Raw genomic sequence first — 24,069 nt, 5'->3', positions numbered from 1 at the left:
GCTTGGATGCCTGTGGGATTCTGTGTGCGTTCTCTTTCTGGAGCAACAGTTCTGTACAGACTTTAGGCCACTCCATATGCCTGGTATAAAGTCCTAGTATGTTGAGTGTTTCCCCCGAAGCCAGGATTGTTAAAGCCTGTTTCAGAGCTCTGCGGATTTCTTTCTTACTATTTCTCCATGTCCAGCCTCTCCCACTCTCAGTTGGTTTGCAGCTGGGCAAACTGCCTCAAGCCAATCTTCTTACCTCTGGCACTTGTCGCTTCTCTGATGAATCCAGGCATTCTCTCCTAGATGATGTGCTTGGATTGTGAGTACTTGCTTACTATTAGGGCTCTTCTCTGTGGAGGAGGTACACATTATATGAGTCTGGTCAGGCATTTTCCAACCCTCCCAGCTGAAGAATGTATTTTAACTTTTCATTTAGGGTTATTGGCAATTAGTTTCCTTACTTTTTGTCTTTCTGATAAAAAATATTTTTTATATTTTTTTTCTGAGGTTTGAAGTCAGAGTTAACAATGTTTTGGGTTTACAGTTTATTTCACTTAATAATATGAGTTTTTAATTACCTTTTATGGCTTCTGACGAGAATTCTACTGCAATGCTTATCTTTGTTACTTGTTAAATGTTTCTTTTTTTCTCTGAGAGACATCAAGATTTTCTTTTTTGTTTTGTTTTTAGCAGTTTGAATATCATACCCTTAGACGTGTGTGTGTGTGTGTGTTTAAATTTTATTTTGTCGATTATTTGTTTTATATTTATCTTGCTTCTCTTTTTCTGATCTTTCTGCATCAGTGATTTGGTGTTGGCTGTATTTTGGAAAATTTCTTGTTTGCGTTCTTTCTCTACCAGCATTCTAATTTCACATGTTAGAATACTTGATATTGTTTCACAGCTCCTGCATGCTCAGGCTTGATTTTGTCATTACTGTTGTACTCTCTTATTTATTGTGTGTTCAAGTTAGGTTGATTTCTATTGACTTTTCCTCAAATTTGCAGATTCTTTCTTCAGCTGTATTGAATATGCTGATGAGCTATTTGAAAATATTCTTCATCTTTATTACTGTTTTTTTTTTTATTTCTAGCAGTTCCAGTGATTTGCTTTACAATTTCCATTTCTATGCTGAAACTATCCATCTGATGCCTTATAGTTTTTGTTGTTGTTGTTGTTATATGCTAAACATTTTTATAGTACACTAGACACTAGGTAATACTTTTTGTACCTGAAGTTGGACACACCTTTCTTTCTGCTAGGTCTTCACCAGAAAATTCAAATTGCTGTAAATGAATTGCTGTTTGGAGTATGGAAGTTGTCTTTCCATAGCAATGTCTATTTGTTTCTGAGTTTTAGGTATTTCCTTTACATTGTGTCTCAGAAAGGGTATCTCTTGTTCTTTTACCAACTGCATTCTGCTATTACTTTCTAATTCATGCTCATTAGCTCATTCAGGGTGGGGTAAGGTTGCATCCTCTATTGTTCTGATTGAACCTTTGTATTAAGTATACATTATTTCCCTGAATCTCCTGGTTGTCTGAGTGTGGCCTTCTTTTTGTTCTTTTAATTTCATGCCTTTTCTCCAGCTAAAATTGTAGTATCAGTGTGTAATCATGCTCTTTGGCCCAATGCCAGTTTTATTGATTTAATTTTTTACCTCTTCCAGTCCCCCACCTCTGGTAGTTTCATTAATGTTTTAGGGACAGCAATGCTTCCCTTCCTTCCCCTCCTAGAATAAGACTTTTCTTCCATCACGGAGAAGAGGAGAATAATCCAAGCAGAGTGTCTGTTCAGTCCCTCAGAAATATTCCCCTCCCTAGATCTGCATTACAATAGACAATCCTGTGAGCTTTTCTTCTGATATTTTCTGGGATAACCTGGTAGAGTTCATTAAGAAAGTGTCTTCAAGAGAGTGCAGCTTCACCCAGTTTCGATGGCACTGTAGGGTTTTATGCTATCCTGAAATATTGCACCTGGTCTTCAGCAATTTGTCAACAACTATTTGGCTTATTGCTTTCTACTGACATCTAGTTGCATAATTCAAAGGAGTGCTTTCTCTCACTTCTCTTCCTGTAGGTACCAGTTCTCAGACTTTGGTTTAGTTTGTTGCATTGTGACTTCAGCTCTCATTGACTTCAAACTAAGGTACTCATTTGATGTAGTTTTGTTGTTGTTCTCTGTAAGTGTGAGAGTAATACTCTTCAAGTTTTCTACTTGCCGGGATAGAAACCATCAGCATAAAATACTGTGAACAGTGAGATTATATCTTAAAGTGAGCTTTCTTTTTGTTAATCAAAATGTAGGGAAATATATTATGATAGCAATAATACAATATTTAATAATATATTTCATACTATTAATATTTATTTAATATTTAAATTACTTAATATTATTAAAATTACAGATATTTATTAGGCTCTTATCAAGTGTTAGGCATTTTGGCCAAGAATATATGGTTAATTCTTATCAAACCCAGACTCGTAAGACAAATGGAAAGTTCATGTAAAAAACAAGACAATGGACAACTGACTCCTTGGCTAAAAAGGCTCCTCACCCTCTTTAGATTAGCATCACTTTGAGTATCACATAAATCCTTAACATTAATTATCTCAAATACCTTGGTGTGGTACTTGTTTCTTTCAAAACTGAAGTGAAAACTGTGCATTAACCAAGGAAAGAAATGCAGTATTCATGGACCTGACAACGTAATTAAGTGCATTTGCACCTTACTTCTTAACATTGTTTAAAAGAGCTCTTCGATTCTTCTTTGGAAAGAAATGCCTCCCTTTATTTTTTTTCTCGATGATTTATCAGAGTAACTCAAGTTTAGCTCAGTTCCTAATATATTATTAATTCTATATTAATTTTCAGATAAATAATAATTGTACATATTTATTAGGTACATATGACATTTTTAAACATGCATATAATGTGCAGTAATCAAATGAAGATATTCAGGACCTCAAGCATTTACTTCTTTGTGTTGAGAACATTCCAGACCTCCTCCCCTAGCTATTTTTAAAGATAGAATAAATTATTGATAATGATACTCATTCGACTTGCAATTGAACACTAGAAATTGTTTATTCTATCGAACTATATTTTTGTACCTATTAACCAACCTGTCTTTACACCCCCACCCCACTACCCTTCCCAGCCTCTGGTAACAGCCATTCTTGTCTTTATCTTTATGAGATAAACTTTTTTAGCCCACACACATGAGCCAAAACATATGTAATATTTCTCTTTCTGTGCCTGGATTTATCCATGTTGTTTCAAATGACAGAATTTTATTCCTTTTAAAACTGAATAATATGCCATTGTCTATATATACACACCACATTTATTCATCCATTTGTGGTCATGTAGATTGATTTCTATATTAATTTTAATATTGAGATACTACAAGGGTTGATACTTGAAGGGCTTGTTTTAGTGAATTAGAAAATGCTGAATGTTTCTATACTTACTTCCTAGTATCTCTCACAGTAATATGCATTTATTGACTTTTGTTTCTGCTTTTCAGTAAGCTATTTTTAGGCTGGGCTTGAATGTCTGTTTCCCAGGGACATCTTTCCTAATTTTAAGATGTTCAGTCTCTTTTTTAAATGCCAGGTAAGGATCACATGGTACTACAGATTTTTTATGACCATCATGATAATTTATTATAAGGCCTTGTCTTATCAGTCTCTTCTATCTAGGCTATAAACTCCATGATGAGAAAATCTGCTGTTCTCTTATTTTGTGTTTATCTTACGCATCCAGCATCTCACACATGGCACAATAAATATTTATTGCATAAAGACAGCAGGTACTCAAATGCTTACAAATATGCTTCACTTTCAAATTTAACCTAACTAGGAACAGAATTACATTATATTTATTTTCATATATTCTCAATGGCCATTATAGATTTTGAAACATGGTAGAAAATAAGTGTTTCCTGATAAAATTAATAAATCATTCAAGTTTAACACGTTGCTCACTTAGTATTTTTTAGAGTACGGTTTGAATATTTTACATTGGATGATTTTCATCCTGTTAACTCTGACCATTTTCTCTATGTTTCCTCATTTAAATTTGCCTTTTAAAAAACACAAATGATCAAGGCTATGTCTACAGTACACTAAAACACCTGGCTCATTCAAATAAGTGAAGAAAACACAGTTACATAAATGGACAAAAATATAAATAAAAATCAGTCAAATTGTTTCTCACTGCAAAGATGACATAAGCAGCTGACTGAGTGATTTCTTTCTCACTATTCAATTCCTTGATTTAACACTATTATCACACAACTTGCAAGTATGTGCATTAAGTCTTTAAGTTAGATCCAAAGGAGAATATCTCAGTGAGATTCATTTACTCTCCCTGGGTTTGGGAAGGAAGCCTATTCATTAAAAGGATGTAATGCAGAACACAAAGAAAGAATGGGCAATTCTTCAACCTGGAAGTTATGTATATTTTCTCTTCCTAAAAAAAAAAAAAAAACAAAAAAAATGTGGAAAAAGTGGATGGCCTGTCATTAGGAAAGAAGTTCTAAAAATGCTGACCTCAGAAGAGATTTGAGAGATGGAGTGTAGCACAATGGGCAAGTAAAATTTGTATCCAGACAAAAATCTTGAATTCAGCCAGATGCAGTGGCTCATGCCTGTAATCCCAGCATTTCAGGAGGGTGGGGTAGAAGAATTGCTTGAAACCAGGAGTTCAAGCTTAGGCAACATAGTGAGGCCCTGTCTCTCCAAAAATACAGAAAAATTAGCTGGGTAGGGTGGTATGTGCCTGTAGTCTCAGCTACTAGAGAGGCTGAGGTGGGAGGACTGCTGGAGGCCAAAATGTTGATGCTGCAGTGAGTTGTGATCAGCCTGGGTGACAGAGTGAGACCCTGTCTCAAAACAAAACAAAAACCTTGAACTCAGAGTATTTTATTGATAAAATGTTAGCTCTTGAGCCTAACCTGTATCTGTAGAGATCATTCAACAGTTAAAAAAACAGACCCTGAGGCAATTATAAATTCACAAAGAATGTATTTGTATTGTACTTTTTAGGGATAGACGTAGAACTGAACCATGACTCATTTTTTTATTTCTCTCTAGCACATAATTTCACCTGCTCATCCCTCATAAATCAGAAAGTTACTGATGGTGCACATAGTGTTATGCTTATTTTTGATTTCACAATATCTTAATTCTGTGCCACATATAAAGGCAGACAACAAATAAATGTAGAATTGGCACTATTTGAACATTAGAGAATGTTCTACACTTTTATTTATTTATTTATTTTTGGGGGGGATCGGAGTCTCACTCTATCACCCAGGCCAGAGTGCAGTGGCGCAATCTCAGCTCACTGCAAGCTCTGCCTCCCGGGTTAATGCCATTCTCCTGCCTCAGCCTCCCCCGTAGCTGGGACTACAGGTGCCCGCCACCACACCTGGCTAATTTTTTTTTGTATTTTTAGTAGAGATGGGATTTCACTGTGTTAGCCTGGATGATCTCGATCTCGTGACCTCGTGATCCACCTGCCTCGGCCTCCCAAAGTGCTGGGATTACAGGCGTGAGCCACCGCGTGCCTGGCCCTACACTTTTAAAAACAAGTGGATTTTTTGTTAATTGTATTTTATTTCCTTTGCTTATTTCAGATGCCATTTTTCCAGAAAGTTTCAGTTTGTAACTGGCTTTCCTTGATACCACTTCTGCATAAATAAGCACCAAAGAGATGGGCAGAAGAGTCTAGAGAGGAATTTTTAAAAATCTGGAATGAATAAATATTGTTTTTTACTTTGGTATTTTGTTAACCCCCCATTCTGCAAAAGTCAAAGAACATGGAAAACTAAGAAGCTCTAGAAATTGGGTTGTCACCACAATAACAATTGAGCTAACAGGAATTGTCTAAAGCAACTATATTGAAATATAGTAAAGTACTTTTGCAGTATCCAGGGAAGAGCTTGACAAAGACACTAGTATATTTTGGTAAACTTTAGTGACATCCACATTATGTGTAGCAACTATCATATCCCATCTGGTAGCCCTACAATCGGAAGCCATGAGAATGATGGCTTGTGCTCCTGATATGGCTTGCTGGTTTCAGGGTGGGCATAAAGGAGCTAGTCTTTCAAAAATTACAGTTGTGGTTTTTTTAAATTGCTGCTCATTGCTCTTCATCACTAAGAGAAAGGCACAGAGACCAACCATTCTTTTAATAATCATGGAGCAAAGCAGGGTCTTAGCTGAGAGGCAATTAAAGAGACAGGCCTTTTCTTTTCTATTTTTTCTATTTTTGGAGCCAGAAATTTATGGAAATATTCACCACATCACTGCCTGACTGCAGAGACAATGGACTAGGAAATTCAGTGACCACATACAGTGATGAATATACACTTTAAAAAACTAGTTTGGAAAAGACAGATATCTTAAGTCCTAAAGAAGAAAAATCAGCAATTTCTGAGCATTGGGAGGATTAGATTTCTAGAGTTAAGACAACATAAAACTTAGAATATCCAGATTCAACAGCAAAAGCAACAACAACAACAACAACAACAAACATACAGAGAGGAAATATGGAGCAATTGCAAGAAAAAATAATTTGACAGAAAATATTCCTACCAAGCTGAGATGCAGACATTAACATAAAATAGAGTTAAATCAGCTGTCTTAAAAATTTTCAATGAGGTAAAGGAAAATATTGGAAACAACTATAAAAATTGGGAAAACAATGTCTAACAAATACAAATATCAACATATAGATATACATTATAGAAAAGAACCAAGCAGAAATATAGAAACTGAAAGTTACAAGAATTGAAATGAAAACTTCACTGGGTGGGTTCAATAGCAGATTTGAGGAAACAGAAGAAAGAATCAGCAAGGTTTCAGATAGTACAATGGAAATTATCTAGTCTGAGGAGTGGAAAGAAAAATGTCTGAATAAAAATGGACAGACCCTGAGGTTCTTGTGAGATACCATCAACGGTGTCAATATTTGCATTATAAGAATCCCAGGATAGGATAAAGAGAAATGGGGGAAAAAACAAGAAAATAATATGTAAAATGTTCACAAATCTAATGGAAGACATGATTATACACATCCAAGAAATTAACTCCAAACAAAATACATTTTAAGATACACTGTGAGACACATTATAGTTAATCATTAGGATCCTAAAACAGAGACTTTTGAAAGCTGAATGAGAACCAAGACTTGTCACATATAAGAGATTCTCAGTAAAAATAAGAACTAATATCTATGTGTTGGCCATGGTTCAGTGGGATTATGTATTTTAAATTCTGAAAGAGAAAAACCTCTCAACTAGGAATCTGTATCCAGAAAAAAAATCTATCAAGAATGAGGAAGAATTTCATACATTTCTAGATAAGCAAAGCGTTGCAATCAAGCTCCTGAAGTAGAGGGATAAATAAAGGATCCTAAAAGTAGCAAGAGAAAAGAAACAAATGTCACACGATGAACCCTCCAATGCATCTGGCAGCAGTTTACAGTCCAGAAGAGAGGGGCATGATGTATTTAAACTGAAAGAAAATATCTCTTACCCTAGAATTGTATATCTGTCAAAATATCCTTCAAACGTGAAGGAGAAATAAAGACTTTCCAAGACAAATAAAAGATGAGGGATGTCATCAATCTGTTCTACAAGAAATGCTAAAGGAAGTACTTCAATCAGAAAGAAAAGGATTGTGATGAACAATAAGTAATCACCTAAAGGTACAAAACACACTTGTAATGGTAGGTACACAGGAAAATAGAATGTTGTAATACTATAATTGTGGTGTGTAAACTCCTCTTATCCTCAGTACAAAGACTAAGTAATTAACCAATCAAAAGTAATAACTTTAACAACTTTTCAAGACATAGTACAATAAGATATAAATAAAGGAACAAAAAGTTAAAAACAGGAGGGAATAAAATTAAGGCATAGAGTATTAGTTTTCTTTTTGCTAGCGTATTTGTTTGTTTATGCAAATAGTGTTTTTAGTTTTTATCAGGTTAAAGTAATGGGTTATAAGTTAGTATTTGCAAACCTCATGGAAACATCGAGTCACAAACTATACAATGGATGCAAAAAAAGTAAAAAGAAATCATATCACCAAAGAAAACTTCAAATAAACATTCTAACAATGCTTTTTAAAGACGCAGAAAAGTAAGAGCAAACCAAAGCCAAAAATAATAGAAGAAAATAAATACTAAAAATTAGAGCAGAAATAAATTAATTTGAAATAAAAACAGTACAAAAAATAATGAAACAAATGCTTGTTTTTTAAAAAGTTAAAACAAAATGGACAAACTTTTAGCCAGACCACCAAAGAAAAAGAAAAGATCCAAATAAATAAAATAAGACATGAAAAAGTAGGCATTACAATGGATACAGTAGGAATCCAAATGATTATTACTGACTACTGTGTGCAACTTATGCCAATAAGGTGGAAAATCTAGAAGAAATAGATAAATTTCTAGACACATACAACCTACCAAGATTAAACCATGAAGAAATCCAAAACCTGAACAGACCAACAAGTAATGAGATTGAAGCCATAATAAGAAGTCTCCCAGTAAAGAAAAGCTCAGGACTCAATGGCTTTACTGATGAAATTCTGCCAAACATTTAAAGAAGGACGAATACCAATCATATTCAAACAGTTCCAAAATATGAAGGAGGGAATACTTCCAAGCTCTTTCTATGAGACCAGTACTATCCTGATACCAAACCCAGACAAAGACACATCAAAAATAGAAACTACAGGCCAATATCTGTGATTAATGTTTGATATGACTTGACTGTATGCTCACCTAAATCTCATCTTGAATTGTAGCTTCCATAATTGTTGTGTGTTGTGGGAGCGGCTGGTGGGAGATTATTCAGTCATGGAGAGGTGGTTCCCCCATACTGTTCTCTTGGTAGTGAATTAAGTCTCATGAGAATTGATGGTTTTATAAGAGATTTCCCCTTTTGCTTAGCTCTTGTTTTGTCTTGTCTGTTACCATGATGTACTTTTTACTTTCCACCATGATTGTGAGGTTTCCCCAGTCACGTGGAACTGTGAGTCCTCTTTTTCTTTATAAATTAGTCAATCTCAGTTGTGTCTGTATCAGCAATGCGAGAACAGATTAATATAATATTGATGCAAAAATCCTGAAAAAACCACTAGGAAACTGAATTCCACAATACATTAGAAAGATCATTCATTGTGACCAAGTGGAGTTTATCACTAGGATGCAAGGATTGCTGAACCTACCTAAATCACCGTGATGCATCGTATTGACAGAATGAAGAATAAAAACCATGTAATTATTTCAATTGATGTTGAAACTGAATTTGATAAAATTCAACATCATGTCATGATTTAAAACTAAAAAACTGGTTATAGAAAAAAGATACCTCAACATATTAAAAGCTATATTCAACAGCCCACAGCTAGTATTATACTAAATGGGAAAAAAACTGAAAGCCATTTACCTAAGATTTGGAACATCACAAGGATGCCCCCTTCCCCACTGTTATTCAACATAGTACTGGAATTCCTAGCTAGAGCAATCAGACGAGGAAAAAAATATAAAGGGCATACAAACTGGAATGGAAGAAGTCAAATTATCCTTGTTTGCAGATGATATCTTATATTTCAATAAACCTAAAGACTCCATCAAAAATTATTAGAACTGATAAATTCAGTGAAGATTCAAGATACAAAATCAACATAGAAAGATAAGTAGCATTTCAATATGCCAACACTGAGCAACTTGAAAAATCAATAAAAATCGATGCCATTTATTATAGCCAAAAATAAATACCTAGAAATTAATCAAATGGAAGTATCTCCATAATATATACTATAAAACACTGATGAAGAAAATTGAAAAGAACACCATAAAATGGATAGATATTCCATGTTTACAGACCAAAACAATTAATGTAAAAATGTCCATACTACCTAATCTACAGATTCAGTGCAATCACTGTCAAAATACCAATGACATTATTCACACAAGTAGGTAAAACAATGCATATGAAATCACAGAAGACCCAGAGTAGCCAAAGCTATCCTAAGCAAATGATCAGAACTGAAGGAATCACATTACTTAAATTCAAATCATACCTCAGAACTGCAGTAACCCAAATAGCGTGATACTGGGATTAAAGCAGACAGACTGGTGGAACAGCATCAAGGACTGAGAAAAAACCCACACACCTACAGTGAACTCATTTTCACCAAAATTGCCAAGAACATACACTGGGGGAAAAGACAATCTCTAATAAATGGTGCTGAGATAACTGGATATTCATGTGTAAAATAATAAAATTAGACCCCTATATCTCACCATATAGAAAAATCAAACCAAAATGTATTGAAGACTTAAATCTAAAACTTCAAACTATAAAATTACTACAAGAAAACATTGGAGAAAATCTTCAGGATATCGCCTAGGCAAAAATTTCTTGAACAATATCCCACAAACACAGTCAACCAAGGAAAAAGTGCATAAATGGGATCCCATCAAGTTAAACTTCTGCACAGCAATGGAAACAATGAACAAATCTAGGAGACAGCCCACAGGATAGAAGAAAATATTTTCAAACTACCCATCTGACAAAGGATTAATATCCAGAGTGTATAAGGAGCTCAAACAACTCTATAGGAAGAAATCCGATAATACGATCAAAAATGGACAAAAAATGTGAATAGATATTTTTCCAAATAAAGCATACAAGTGACAAGGAGACCAATGAAAAGGTGCTTAAATCAGTACTACCACTATGGGGAACCATTTGGAGCTTACCCAAGAAACTAAAACTTGAACTACCGTATGATCCAGCCAATCTCACTGCTAGGTATATAGCCAAAAGAAAGGATATCAGTATAATGAAGAGATATCTGTACGCCCGTGTTTGTTGCAGCACTTTTCACAATAGCTAAGATTTGGAAGGAACCTAAGTGTCCATCGACAGATGAGTGGATAAATGGTATATATATGCAATAGAGTTCTATTCAGCCTTGAAAAAGAATGAGATTCTATCATTTGAAACAACGTGGATGGAACTGAAGATAATTATATTAAGTGAAATACACCAGTCACAGAAAGACAAATATCCCATGTTCTCACTTGTGGGATTTAAAAATCAAAACAATTAATCTCATTGATGTAGAGAGTACACGAGTGGTTAACAGAGGCTGGGAAGGATGGTGGGTGGTGGGGGGTGGAGTTCGTGAATGCGAAAAAAAAAAAAAGAAAGGATGAATAAGATAAACTATTTGATCGCACAACAGAGTGACCATAGTCAAAAATCTTAATTGTACATTTAAAAATAACTGAAAAAAAAGTTGGATTGTTTATAACACAAAGCATGAATGGTTGTGGGAATAGACACCCTTCTTTGTTATGTGATTATTTCACTTTGAGTGCCTGTGCCAAAACATCTCATGTACACCAAAAATATATGTACCTACTCTGAATCCATGAAAATTAAAAATTAAAAATAAAAAGTAGGTATGTTTGAATATGTTTTGTAAAAAAAATCTAAGAGCTCAAAGACTGGTACTCCAGACTACCTCAGTCAGACATAAATAAAAAAGAATGAGCAAAACCTCCAGGAAATATGAGATTATGTAAAGAGATCAAATATATGACTTACTGGCATCTCTGAAAGAGAGGGGAAGAAAACAAGTAACTTGGAAAGCATGTTTTTAGGATATTGTCCATGAAAATTCCCTCAAACTCGTATCCACCACAATCAAGTAGGCTTTATCTCTGGGATGCAAAGTAGGTTCAACATATACAAATCAATAAATGAGATTCATCACATAACAGAAAAAAATGAAAACCACATGATCATGTCAATAGATTCAAAAAAGGCTTTTCATAAAATTCGACATCTCTTTACATTAAAAATCCTCAACAAACTAAGCATCAAAGGAACATACCTCAAAATAATAAGAGCCATCTATAGAAAACTCAAAGCAAACATCTTACAGAATGGGCAAAAGCTGGGAGCATTCTTCTTGAAAACTGGCACAAACCAAGGATACCCTCTTTCACCACTCCTATTTACCATAGACTGGAAATCCAAGCCAGAGTAATAAAGCAAGAGAAACAAATAAAAAACATCCAAATAAAAAGAGAGGAAGTCAAGCTATTTGTTTGCAGACAATATGATTTAACACTTAGAAAACCCATAGTCTCTGCCAAAAATCTCCTTCTTCTAATAGACAAGCTAAATATCAGGGTACAAAATGAACGTACAAACATCAGTGGCATTCCTATATACCATCTGCATCCAACCCGAGAGACAAACATAAAATATAATCCCATTCACAATAGCCACAGAAAGAATAACATACCTAACAAGACAGCTAACCAAAGAGGTAAAAGATCTCTATAATGAGAATTGCAAAGCACTGCTCAAAGAAATCAGAGATGACACACACACAAATCGGGAAACATTCCATGCTCATGAATAGGAAAAATCAACATTGTTAAAATGGCCATACTATGAAAACACTTACAGATTCAATGTTATTCCTATCAAACTACCAATTACATTCTTCATAGAATTAGAAAAAAATATATTTTAAAATTCAAATGGAACCAAAAAAAGAGCCCAAGTAGCCAAGGCAATCCTAAGAAAAAAGAGCAAATCTGGAGGCATCATGTTACCTGATTTCAAACTATATTGCAAGGCTGCAATAAACAAAAAAGCATGGTACTGGTACACAGACAGACATATACACCAATGGAACAGAACAGAAAGCCCAGAAATAAAGCCACACACTTAGAATGATCTGACCATCAATCAAGGTGACCAAAATAGGAAATGGGGAAAGGCCTTCCTATTCAATAAATGATCCTGGAATAACTGGATAGCCATATGCAGAAGATTGAAACTGGACACCTTCCTTATGACTTTTACAAAAATCAATTGAGGATGTATTAAATATAAAACCTAACACTATAAAAAAGTCTGTCAGACAACCTATGAAATACCATTCTGGACATAGGCCCTGGAAAAGGCTTCACAACAAAGATGCCAAAAGCAATTGCAATGAACATTAAAATTTACAAATGGGACCTAATTAAACTAAAGAGCTTCTGTACAGCAATAGAAACCATCATCAGAGTAAGCAGACAACCTACAGAATGGGAGTAAATATTTGCAAACTGTACATCTGACAAAAATCTAATATAAAGAATCTACAAAAAAATTAACCAGTAAAAATTAACCCAATTAAAAAGTGGGCAAAGGACATGAATAGACTCTTCAAAAGAACACATACATGCAACCAAGAAGCTTATCAAAAAATGATCAGTATTCTCATTAGAGAAATGCATATCAAAACCACAATAAGATACTTACACCAGTCAAAATGGCTATTAAAAAGTCAAAAAGTAACAGTTGACATTTTGGTTGTAGAGAAAAGGGAACACTGGTGGGAATGTAAATTAGTTCAGCCCCACTGAAAATTTGAAGGTTTCTAAAACAACTTACAATGACCATTTGATTGAGCAATATTGTTATTGGGTATATACCTAAAGAAATATAAATTGTTCTAGCATACAGAGACATGCATGCATATGTTTATCACAGCACTATTCACAATAGCAGACATGGAGTCAATCTAAATGCCCATCAATGGTAGACTGGATAAAGAAAATGTAGGCTGGGTGTGGTGGCTCATGCTTGTAATCCCAGCACTTTGGGAGGCTGAGGCAGGTGCATCACCTGAGATTGGGAATTTGAGACCAGCCTAGCCAACGTGGTGAAACCCCATCTCTACTAAAAAAAATACAAAAATTAGCCAGGCATGGTGGCACATACCTGTCATCTCAGCTACTCAGGGAGGTGAGGCAGGAGAATCATTTGAACTCAGGAGGCACAGGTTGCAGTGAGAAGATATTATGCCACTGCACTCCAGCCTGGGTGACAGAGTGAGACTCCCTTTCAAAAAAAATAAAAAAGGAAAATGTATATGAGGTACACATACGCATGGAATACTACACGCCCATGAACAGAATATCATGTCCTTTGCAGCCTCATTGATGCAGCTGGAGGCCACTATTCTAAGTGAACTACATAGGAACAGAAAACCAAATGTCACATATTCTCACTTATATGTGAGATCTAGACATCGAGAATAAATGGGCTGGGCACAGTGACTCATGTCTGTAATCCCAGCACTTTGGAAGGCCAAGGAGGGTGGATCAAGTGATCAGAACTTTGAGACCAGCCTGGCCAACATGCAAAACCACACCTCTACTAAAAATTTACAAAAATTCGCCGGGCATAGTGGTGCACACCTATAGTCCCAGCTGCTCAGAAGGCTGAGGTGGGAGAGTCACTTGAACCTGGGAGGTGGAGGTTGCAGTGAGCCAAGATTGTGCCACTGCACTCCAGCCTGGGTGACAGGTGAAACTCTGTCTCAGGAAAATAAAATTAGTTAAATAGATGAATAAACATTGAGAACACATGGACACCAAGAAGTGAACAACAGGCACCAGGGTCTACTTAAGGATGAAGAGTGGGAGGGGCAAGAGGATCAGAAAACTACTTATCAAGTACTATGTTTATTACCTGGGTGATGAAACAATCTGCATGCCAAACTACTGTGATATGCAATTTACCTATATAAGAAACCTGCACATGTTCCCCTGAATGTAAAACAACAGTTAAAAACGTAAAATAAAAAACAAAAAAGAATGAAATGCTTAGGAATAAACTTAACCAAGGAGGAGAAAGACTTATAAACTGAAAACTACAAAAGATTCCTGAAAGAATTTGAAGAAAACCTAAATAGATGGAAAGACACTTGTGTTCATGGATTGGAAGATATAATACTGCAGATTCAATCCCAATGAAAAACCCAAAGGTGTTTCTTACATAAATAAAATCTTAAAATTCACATGAAATCCCCAGAAACTGAGTAGCTAAAACAATTTTGAAATAAACACAGTAAATTTGTAGGACTTGACACTTCCTAATCCCCAAAATCAACATAAAGCTATAGTTATCTAAACAGTGTGATACTGGCATTAAGTACACATGTAGACCATTGAAACAGAATAGATGGCTTAGTAATAATCTACACATACATGGCTGAGTTTCAACAAGGTAGGAAGACCATATAATTGGGAAAGTACATTCTTTTCAACAAAAGTTTCTGAGGAGACTGAATATTCACATGCCAGTGAATGAAGTTAGACCCTGATATGGTTTAAATTTTTGTCCCCACCCAAATCTCATGTGGATTTTAATCCCCAACAGTGGAAGTGGGGCCTGGTGGGAGGTGATTGAATCATCAGGGCAGATAGCCCTCTTGGTGCTATTCTCATGATAATGAGTGCGTTCTTGTGAGATGTGGTTATTTGAAAGTGTGTGACACCACACCTCCGCTCTTTCTTTCTCCTGCTCTGGCCTTGTGAAGTGCTGGCTTCTCCTTCAACTGCTATTGAGAGGTGGTAATGTGCTAGCAGCCCTCACTCTTGGTGCCTCCTTGGCCTCTGCATCCACTCTGGTGGCGTTTGAGGAGCCCTTCAGCCCGCCACTGCACCGTGGGAGCCCCTCTCTGGGCTGGCGAGGCTGGGGCTCCCTCTGCTTGCAGGAAGGTGTGGAGGGAGAAGCCCAGCAGGAGCCGGCACTGTGTGCGGTGCTCGCGGGCAAGCGTGAGTTCCCGATGGGTGGGGGCTTGGTGGGCCCTGCACTCAAGAGTGACCAGCTGGTGCCACCAGCCCTGGGCAGTGAGGGACTTAGCACCTGGGCCAGCAGCTGCAGAGGGTGCGACCGGTCCCCCAGCAGTGCCGGCCCACTGGCGCTGCGCTTAAATTCTCGCCAGGCCTCAGCTGTCTCCTTGCGGGGCAGGGCTTGGGATCTGCAGTCCATCATGCTGGAGCCCCCACCCCCCCACTGTGGGCTTCTGCGAAGCCCTAGCCTCCCCGATGGGCACCGTCCCCTGCTACATGGCTCCCTGTCCCATCAACCACCCAAGGGCTGAGGAGTGCAGGCTCAGCTCAGGACTGCTGGGCAGCTCCACCTGCAGCCCTGATCGGGGGATCCGCTAGGTAAAGCCAGCTGGGCTCCAGAGTCTAGTGGGGACGTGGAGAACCTTTATGTCTAGCTAAGGGATTGTAAATACACCAGTCAGCACCCTGTGTCTAGCTCAAGGTTTGTGAATGCACCAATCAGGACTCTGTCTAGCTGACCTGGTGGGGACTTGGAGGACTTTTCTGTCTAGCACTCTGTCTAGCTAAAGGATTGTAAATACACTAATCAGCATGCTGTGTCTAGCTCAGGGTTTGTAAATACACCAATCAGCACCCTGTGTCTAGCTCAAGGTTTGTAAACACAGCAATCAGTGCTCTGTGTCTAGTTAACCTAGTGGGGACTTGGAGAACTTTTATGTCTAGCTAGAGGATTTTAAATGCACCAATCAGCACTCTGTGTCTAGCTCAGGGATTGTAAATGCACCAATCAGCACCCTGTCAAAATGGTCCAATCAGCTCTCTGTAAAAGGGACCAATCAACAGGATGTGGGTGAGGTCAGATAAGGGAATAAAAGCAGGCTGCGGGAGCCAGGCAGCAGCAACCCACTGGGGTCCCCTTCCACACTGTGGAAACTTTGTTCTTTTGCTCTTTGCAATAAATCTTGCTGCCGCTCACTCTTTGGGTCCACACCACTTTTATGAGCTGTAACACTCACCACAAAGGTCTGTGGCTTCACTCCTGAAGTCAGTGAGACCACGAACCCACCAGGAGGAGGAAACTGCAGACATATCTGAACATCTGAAGAAACAAACTCCGGACTACCATCTTTAAGAACTGTAACACTCACCGGGAGGGTTCACGGTTTCATTCTTGAAGTCAGCGAGACCAGGACCCCACCAATTCTGGGCACACTATGATTTTAAGTTTCTTGAGGCATCACCAGAAGCTGAGCAGATGCTGCCATGTTTTCTGTACACCCTGCAGAACTGTGTCCCAATTAAACCTCTTTCTTTACACGTTACCCACTCCCAGGTATTTCTTTAGAGCAGTGTGAGAACTAAAACAGACCCTTATATTTCAGCATATACAAAACTTAACCCAAAATTGATAAAAAGATATAAACTTTTAAGAGCTAAAAGTCTTAAAATAAGTGAAAAATCTTCTTGACCTCATATTAAACAATAAATTCTGAAGTATGACACCAAAACTTAAAGAAAAAATAGACAATTTAAAATTCATAAAAATAATTGTTTAAATATGTGCATCAAAGGACAATATCAAGAGAAGGAAAAGACAGTTCACACAATGAGAGAAAATATTTCCTTTTTTATTTTATTCTCTTTTTTGGGGGGTTTTAAGGAGCAAAATGTTTAATAGGCAAATAATAAAGAAGAAAAGGGGAAAACAGCTTCCCCATGCAGAAACAGGAGGAGGATGGCTCGGAACAAAGAGACCCCGTGAGAAAATATTTTCAAGTGATGTTTCTCAGAATAAATGAATAGCTAGGATGTTTAAAAAAAGTTACAACTCAACAGTAAAAAATACCAGCCCAATTCAAAAATGAAAAAAGGACTTGAGTAGACATTTCTCCAAAGAAGATATACCAATGGCCAATAAGCACGTCTGAAGATGTCAAACATTGTTAGTCATTAAGGAAACACAAAGCTACGAACAAGTACCACTCCATACTAATTAGAATGGCCATTAAATCAATTAATTTTAATTAATAACAAGTGTTGGAAAGGCTGTGGAGGAATTGGGACGCTTGTACATTGCTGCTCAGAAATGCAAAATGGTATAGTTGCCATGAGAAACAGTTTGGCAGTTTCTAAAAGAGTTGAACATAGATTTATACTACTTAGCAGTTCCACTCCTAGGTATGTACTCCAAAGAATTGAAAAATGGAACTCAGATAATTATACACTAATGCTTATAGCAGCCTTAATTATAATAACAAAAAGTTGTAAATAACAAGTGTCCTTCAGCAGATAAATGGATAAACAAATGTGGTATATATAAACATACAATCAAATGTTATTAAACCCTGAAAAATGGGTGCAGTTTTGATACAAGCTATGATGTGAATGGATCTTGAAAATGACAGGATAAATGAAATAACCCAGAAACAAAAGAACAGATGTTGCTGTGATGCCATATATATTTAGAATCTATAGCAAGCAAATTCATAACAACAGACAGTAGAATAAAGTAGAATAGAGTTTACCAGGGACTGGGAGAGGGAAAAATAGTTATTGCTTAATGGGTAGATAATTTGAGTTGATGAAAATGTTCTGGAAATATATATTGGTAGTCATTAAAGAGCATTATAAATTGCCTCAGTGCCACCAAATTGTATACCTTGGAATTGTTGAAATGGTAGATTTTATGTGTATTTTCCCTACTAAAAAAAATTTAAGGGTACTGAGAAGCTAGTAGAGATGACTTGCAGAATTTCTTGTAGAATGTATTCATAAAAGTGGGGAATCATGGCTTTGTGTTGATAGCCTAAATTGTAAACTCTTTGGACTGTTCAGTCAGATGCCACAAGTTCTATTAATTCATATTTGGTCCTTCAAAGAACAATTCAAAATTTCATGTGTATGTCCATAGCCATCTATGCATATGTGAATTATTCATTCATCTATATGATGAACAGCACCTTCAAATAGCTATTCTATAGACACTCAGTAACTTCCAGGCACCTATGCATTTCACTGCCTTTTGCCAGAAATACCTTCTCTGTGGGGATATATTCTTTTCAGTAGGGATATATTCTTTTCAGTTCTGTATCATCAATGACTAGAAAAATGCCTACAGCTTTGTGGCAGTAATTTAACTTTTGTAATGAATAGAAATGAAAATGAAAACAAAATAAACTCTAAATGAGAGTCAAAATTATTTGGTAAAGATGTTGGTTAAGCAACAACTTAGAAAAGTAGGAAAAGGTTTCTTTCTGGTTTGAGTTTTTAGGAAAGAGAAAAATCTCCACTGTGAAATTGACAGATGCTCCTATTAACTAAAGTCATTAAGAATCAATATTTAAATTATTTCACAAATATTGATGTAAACTAAGTTAATTAACTTTTGGTATAGAATATTGGGACCAGTATAATCTCAATCAATCAACATTTATGTGTTCACACAAGGAAGTCAATGGGTACTAAGATGAAATTCATCATACAGGTAGATGAAAAGTCTGATACAGCAATACCAAGACCCAGAAATTAAGGTTAACGCCTTCCTTTATAGAAGAACTAAAACCAAATTAAAGATTAGAGATATTACAAAGCTGTGAGAATTCAATTAGAAAGTGTTTTTTGTGCAATACACATTAAAATGTAAGAAACGGCACAAAAATTTTAAAGTTCTGTGGTGGCTTGACTAATAGACATTAAAAAACATACCTATAGAAACAATGGAATGCAAATGGCCAGGTGTTACTACGCACTAAGTCACAGACACCTGATAATCTCAGCCTACTCATTTACTTCTCTTAATTCTACTTCATTTAAGATAAATTTTAAGAAATAGATTCTACAGTGTCTAGCACACAACAGGGCAGCAGAATCTAGTGGCTCAGAACATGAACTTTAGAACCAGAATGATGGATCAAACTCCATCTCTCTTTTTTTTTTTTCTTAGCTATGCAATCCTTGGCAAGTTACTTTGTTCTCTGGCCCTTAGATTTCCCATAACCACGAGCTAAATATTCTGTCTTCCTAAAAGGCTTGTTGTAAAGATTAGATGAGATAATGGAAGCACCATTTTTACATTAATGCTTGACACATAGTGTTACATAAGCATTTATGTGTATATTAAAATTTATCACAAAACTATATGAAATACAACCATATACTAAAAGTAATGCAAAAGTCATGGATGAGAATATTTGTGACATGAAGAATGTGTTTTAATGTATATACCTATCCTTTGTCTATATGTGAATTGCAGTTTTGATTCTAAGTGTTTCCAGAACCCAACATAAGGAGCAGATCACTTACTTTTTTTTCCACTGGTATCATATAATAAAACATAAATCAACTGTTTAGTGGATGAATAACTGTTCTTGGTGTTGAAGCTAGCTGTTTCTTCCAAGTTTACTTCCAAAGAGGAATGCTCTAGATCAATAAAAATGCCCTCAGTGACAGGCCCACAACAGACACAGCTGCCCACTTTCAAGAACTGTTTTGGGAAGAGGCTGTGGACCTCTTCCTCAAATCCCATTCAATCAAAGCCCATCTGTGCAGAATTATGGTCTTCAAAGTCTGCCTTCTAACTATTATTCTTTTGTGTCTTGGGCAATTAGAAGGAAACAAAGATTAATGCACTACAATACCTCTGAAATGTCAAGTTTAAAGTTCGATTTTCAGGCAAAGAGGCTCAATTGTGTTAGAATTAAACTTTTATTGAAATACTGTAGGGTTTTTTGTCCCCTATGATTCAGGTTGACCAAAGGGCTTTAAATTCCTGTAGCTTTTGTTATTTATTTCCAATATACTGATAAGCACCATTAGACTTTGAAGTTCTCACTAAAATAGGCTAAATAGAAATCTCATCGGTAAGTACTAGCCAGAGCAACTAGGCATGAGAAAGAAATAAAGGAATTGACATCGGAAAGGAGGAAGACAAATTGTCCCTGTTTGCAGATGACATAATGTTATATAGAGAATCCTACATACTCCACCAAAAAAACCTATTATACTAATAAACAAATTCAGTACAATTGCAGCATACAAAAAAAGCAAACAAAATTCAGTAGCACTTTTATATGCCAATGGTGAACTATCTACAAAAAAAAAAAAAAAAAAAAAAAATTCAAGAAAGCAATTCAATTAAAATAGCTACCCAAAACCCTGCAAATACATTTAACCAAGGAGGTAGAAGATCTCTACAATTAAAACTATAAAAAATTGATGAACTAAATTGAAGTGGACATTAATAAATGAAAAGATATCCTGTGTTCACAGACCAGAAGAATTCATATTGTTAAAATGTTTGTACTACCCAAAGCAATATACAGTCCCTATCAAAATACCAATGACATTTTTCCTAGAAATAGAAAAAAAAATTCTAAAATTGGTATGAAACCACAAAAGACCCTGAACAGTCAAAACAACCTTTATAAAAGAATTAACCTGGAGTCATCATACTACCTGACTTTAAAATACTCTACATAGCAAGCATAACCAAAACCTCATGTTACTTGCGTAAAAACAGACACATGGACCAATGGAACAGAATAGAGAACCAGGAATATATATAGACATTTATAGTCAACTTGTTTTTGACAAAGGTGCCAAGAATACACATTAGAGAAAAGACAGTCTCTTCAGTAAATAGTGCTGGTAAAATTGGATATCCATATGTGGAAGAATTAAATTAGGCCCTAATGAAATTAGTTTTCACCACTTACAAAAATCAATGCAAAAACAGATTAAAGATTAAAATATAAGACCCAAAACTATGAAACTACTGGAAGAAAACATAGGAGAAACACTTTATAACATTGGCCTGGGCAAGTGCTTTTTGGATAAGACCTCAAAAGCACAGGCAACAAAAGCAAATATAGACAAATGGTATTACATCAAACTAAAATGTTTCTGCACATAAAAGAAAACTACCAACAGAGTGAAGAGGCAACCTACAAATGAGAGGAAATATTTACAAACTGTGCATCTGGTAAGGGATTAATATCCAGAACTCAAACAACTCTATAGAAACACAAAACAGACAATCAACAAATAATCCAATTAAAAATGAGCAAAAGATCTGAATAGACATTCCTTAAAGAAGACATTCAAATGGCCAATAGGTATATGAAAAGGTGCCCAATATTGTTAATCATGAAGGAAATGCAAATCAAAACCACAATGAGATATCCCCTCACCCCAGTTAGAATGGTTATTATCCATAAGGCAAAAAGTAACAAATAGGGCAAGAATGTGGAGAAAGAAGAACTCTTACACACGGTTGTTGAGAATGTAAATTAGTACAGCCATTATGTACAACAGTATAGAGGTTTCTCAAAAAATTAGAGCTACCATATGATCAAATAATCTCACTCGGGATATATATGCAAAGGAAATGAAGTCAACGTATCAAAGAGAATTTGAACTCTCAGGTTTATTGGAACAATATTCACAATAGCCAAGATATACAATAAACATAGTATCCATCATGAATGGACATTAGATGATGAATGGATACTAAAATGTGGCATATAACACAATAAAATAATATTCAGGCATAAAAATGGATGAAAGCCTGTCATTTGCAACAACATGGGTGAACCTAGAGACATTATGCGAATTGACATTACCCATACACAGATGGACAAATACTGCATGATCTCACTTATATATGAAATTTCACAAAGTCCATCTCACAGAAGTAGAGAGTACAATAGTGGGTATCAGACTGGAAAGGATAAGAGGGAGGGGGGCTTGGGGAGAGCTTTGTCAATGGGTACAAGTTTACATTTAGATGGGAGGAATAATTTTTGGTTTGCTATTGCACAGTAGGATGACTATGTTTATGATTATGTTTATCCATTATATATTTCAAAATAACTAGAAAAAAGGGTTTTGAATGTTTTCACTACAAAGAAATGACAAGTGCTTGGGTGATGGATATGCTAATTACCCTGAATCGATCATTACACAACGTATACATATACTGAAATTTCACACCATAGCCCATAAAGGTGTATAATTATTATGTGACAGTTAAGAACAAAAAAACTTAGAAAAGCAATGTATTGATTGTTTTTTTTTTTTTTTTTTTTTTTTTTTTTGAGACGGAGTCTCGCTTTGTCGCCCAGGCTGGAGTGCAGTGGCCGGATCTCAGCTCACTGCAAGCTCCGCCTCCCGGGTTTACGCCATTCTCCTGCCTCAGCCTCCCGAGTAGCTGGGACTACAGGCGCCCACCACCTCGCCCGGCTAGTTTTTTGTATTTTTAGTAGAGATGGGGTTTCACCATATTAGCCAGGATGGTCTCGATCTCCTGACCTCGTGATCCGCCCGTCTCGGCCTCCCAAAGTGCTGGGATTACAGGCTTGAGCCACCACGCCCGGCCTTGATTGTTTAAGGATGATGGAACAGTTGAATAAATTGACTTGAAATACCAACATTTTCTCTGAAATAAACTAGATAGAAACGTATTTTTTCAACTATATTCCCTTGGAGTGCTAAAACACATACAGAAAAATGAGTGAGACTTTGTTAAGTCTAAACTGAATGTCTCTGTATGCATGTTTAAAAATAACCAAAATATTGTTTTGAAAAAATACACTTTAATTAACAGACTTAACTTATATTTAATAAGTGCATATTATTTGCTTAGAACTTTGGAAAATTAAAAATAGTGGACTAAGTTTTTGCCCATGAAGAATGTAGAGGGTAGTAATTCAGTGGTCTTTTTGTATAATGTTTCTTCGATCCCTTTAAGTACTGAGCAGTGTGAAATGTGTTGATCATGTTTAAATTGCTGACAAAACATTTTAAAGAAAAAGATAAATCAGGACAGTAAAATGATCTAAATCAATTACCAGATTAACTGATTCATGTAAATTACCCAAGGGAAACCTGTGGCCAGAGGCGAAAGGTGGCTTTAATTTAGCAGCCTGTTTCTGAAGAGTAGGGAAAAACCTTCCTCATGTGACTTGCCCTGGCTGAGCTGTTGGGAGTAGTGTCCACAGAAGGAAAGATGGAGAGTTTAGACATCTGTTAGTGTTAAACATATGATGGGCACGTGGACAATCATAATAATAGGAAATAACTTTCTAAATATGGTTCAGCTATGGGCTGGGATAAAGCTAGAAAAACGACTTCTGTTTTCTTTCCTACCATAATGATGTTTCCGTTTTCTTTTTGTGATCCATTACTGCCTGTGTTTTTCTCTCTCTCTCTTTCTCTTTTTTTTTTTCACTTTATCTCAACTTCTTACCTAACCTCTTTTCTTGTTTGTCTTTTTTTTCCTATTTCTATTTCATGTCCAGTTTCTCCAATGAATTTCCAGTCTACTTCATCAACTTACTTTCTCTCTTAACTGGCCTTTATATGTTTTAATATTTTTTCAACTTAAAAGTTTGAAGACTT

The sequence above is a fragment of the Macaca thibetana genome, chromosome 12 (assembly GCF_024542745.1).
Source record: "Macaca thibetana thibetana isolate TM-01 chromosome 12, ASM2454274v1, whole genome shotgun sequence".
NCBI classification, from domain to species: Eukaryota; Metazoa; Chordata; class Mammalia; order Primates; family Cercopithecidae; genus Macaca; species Macaca thibetana.
The sequence above is the reverse complement of the archived record's forward strand: the minus strand, read 5'-3'. Positions refer to the sequence as shown.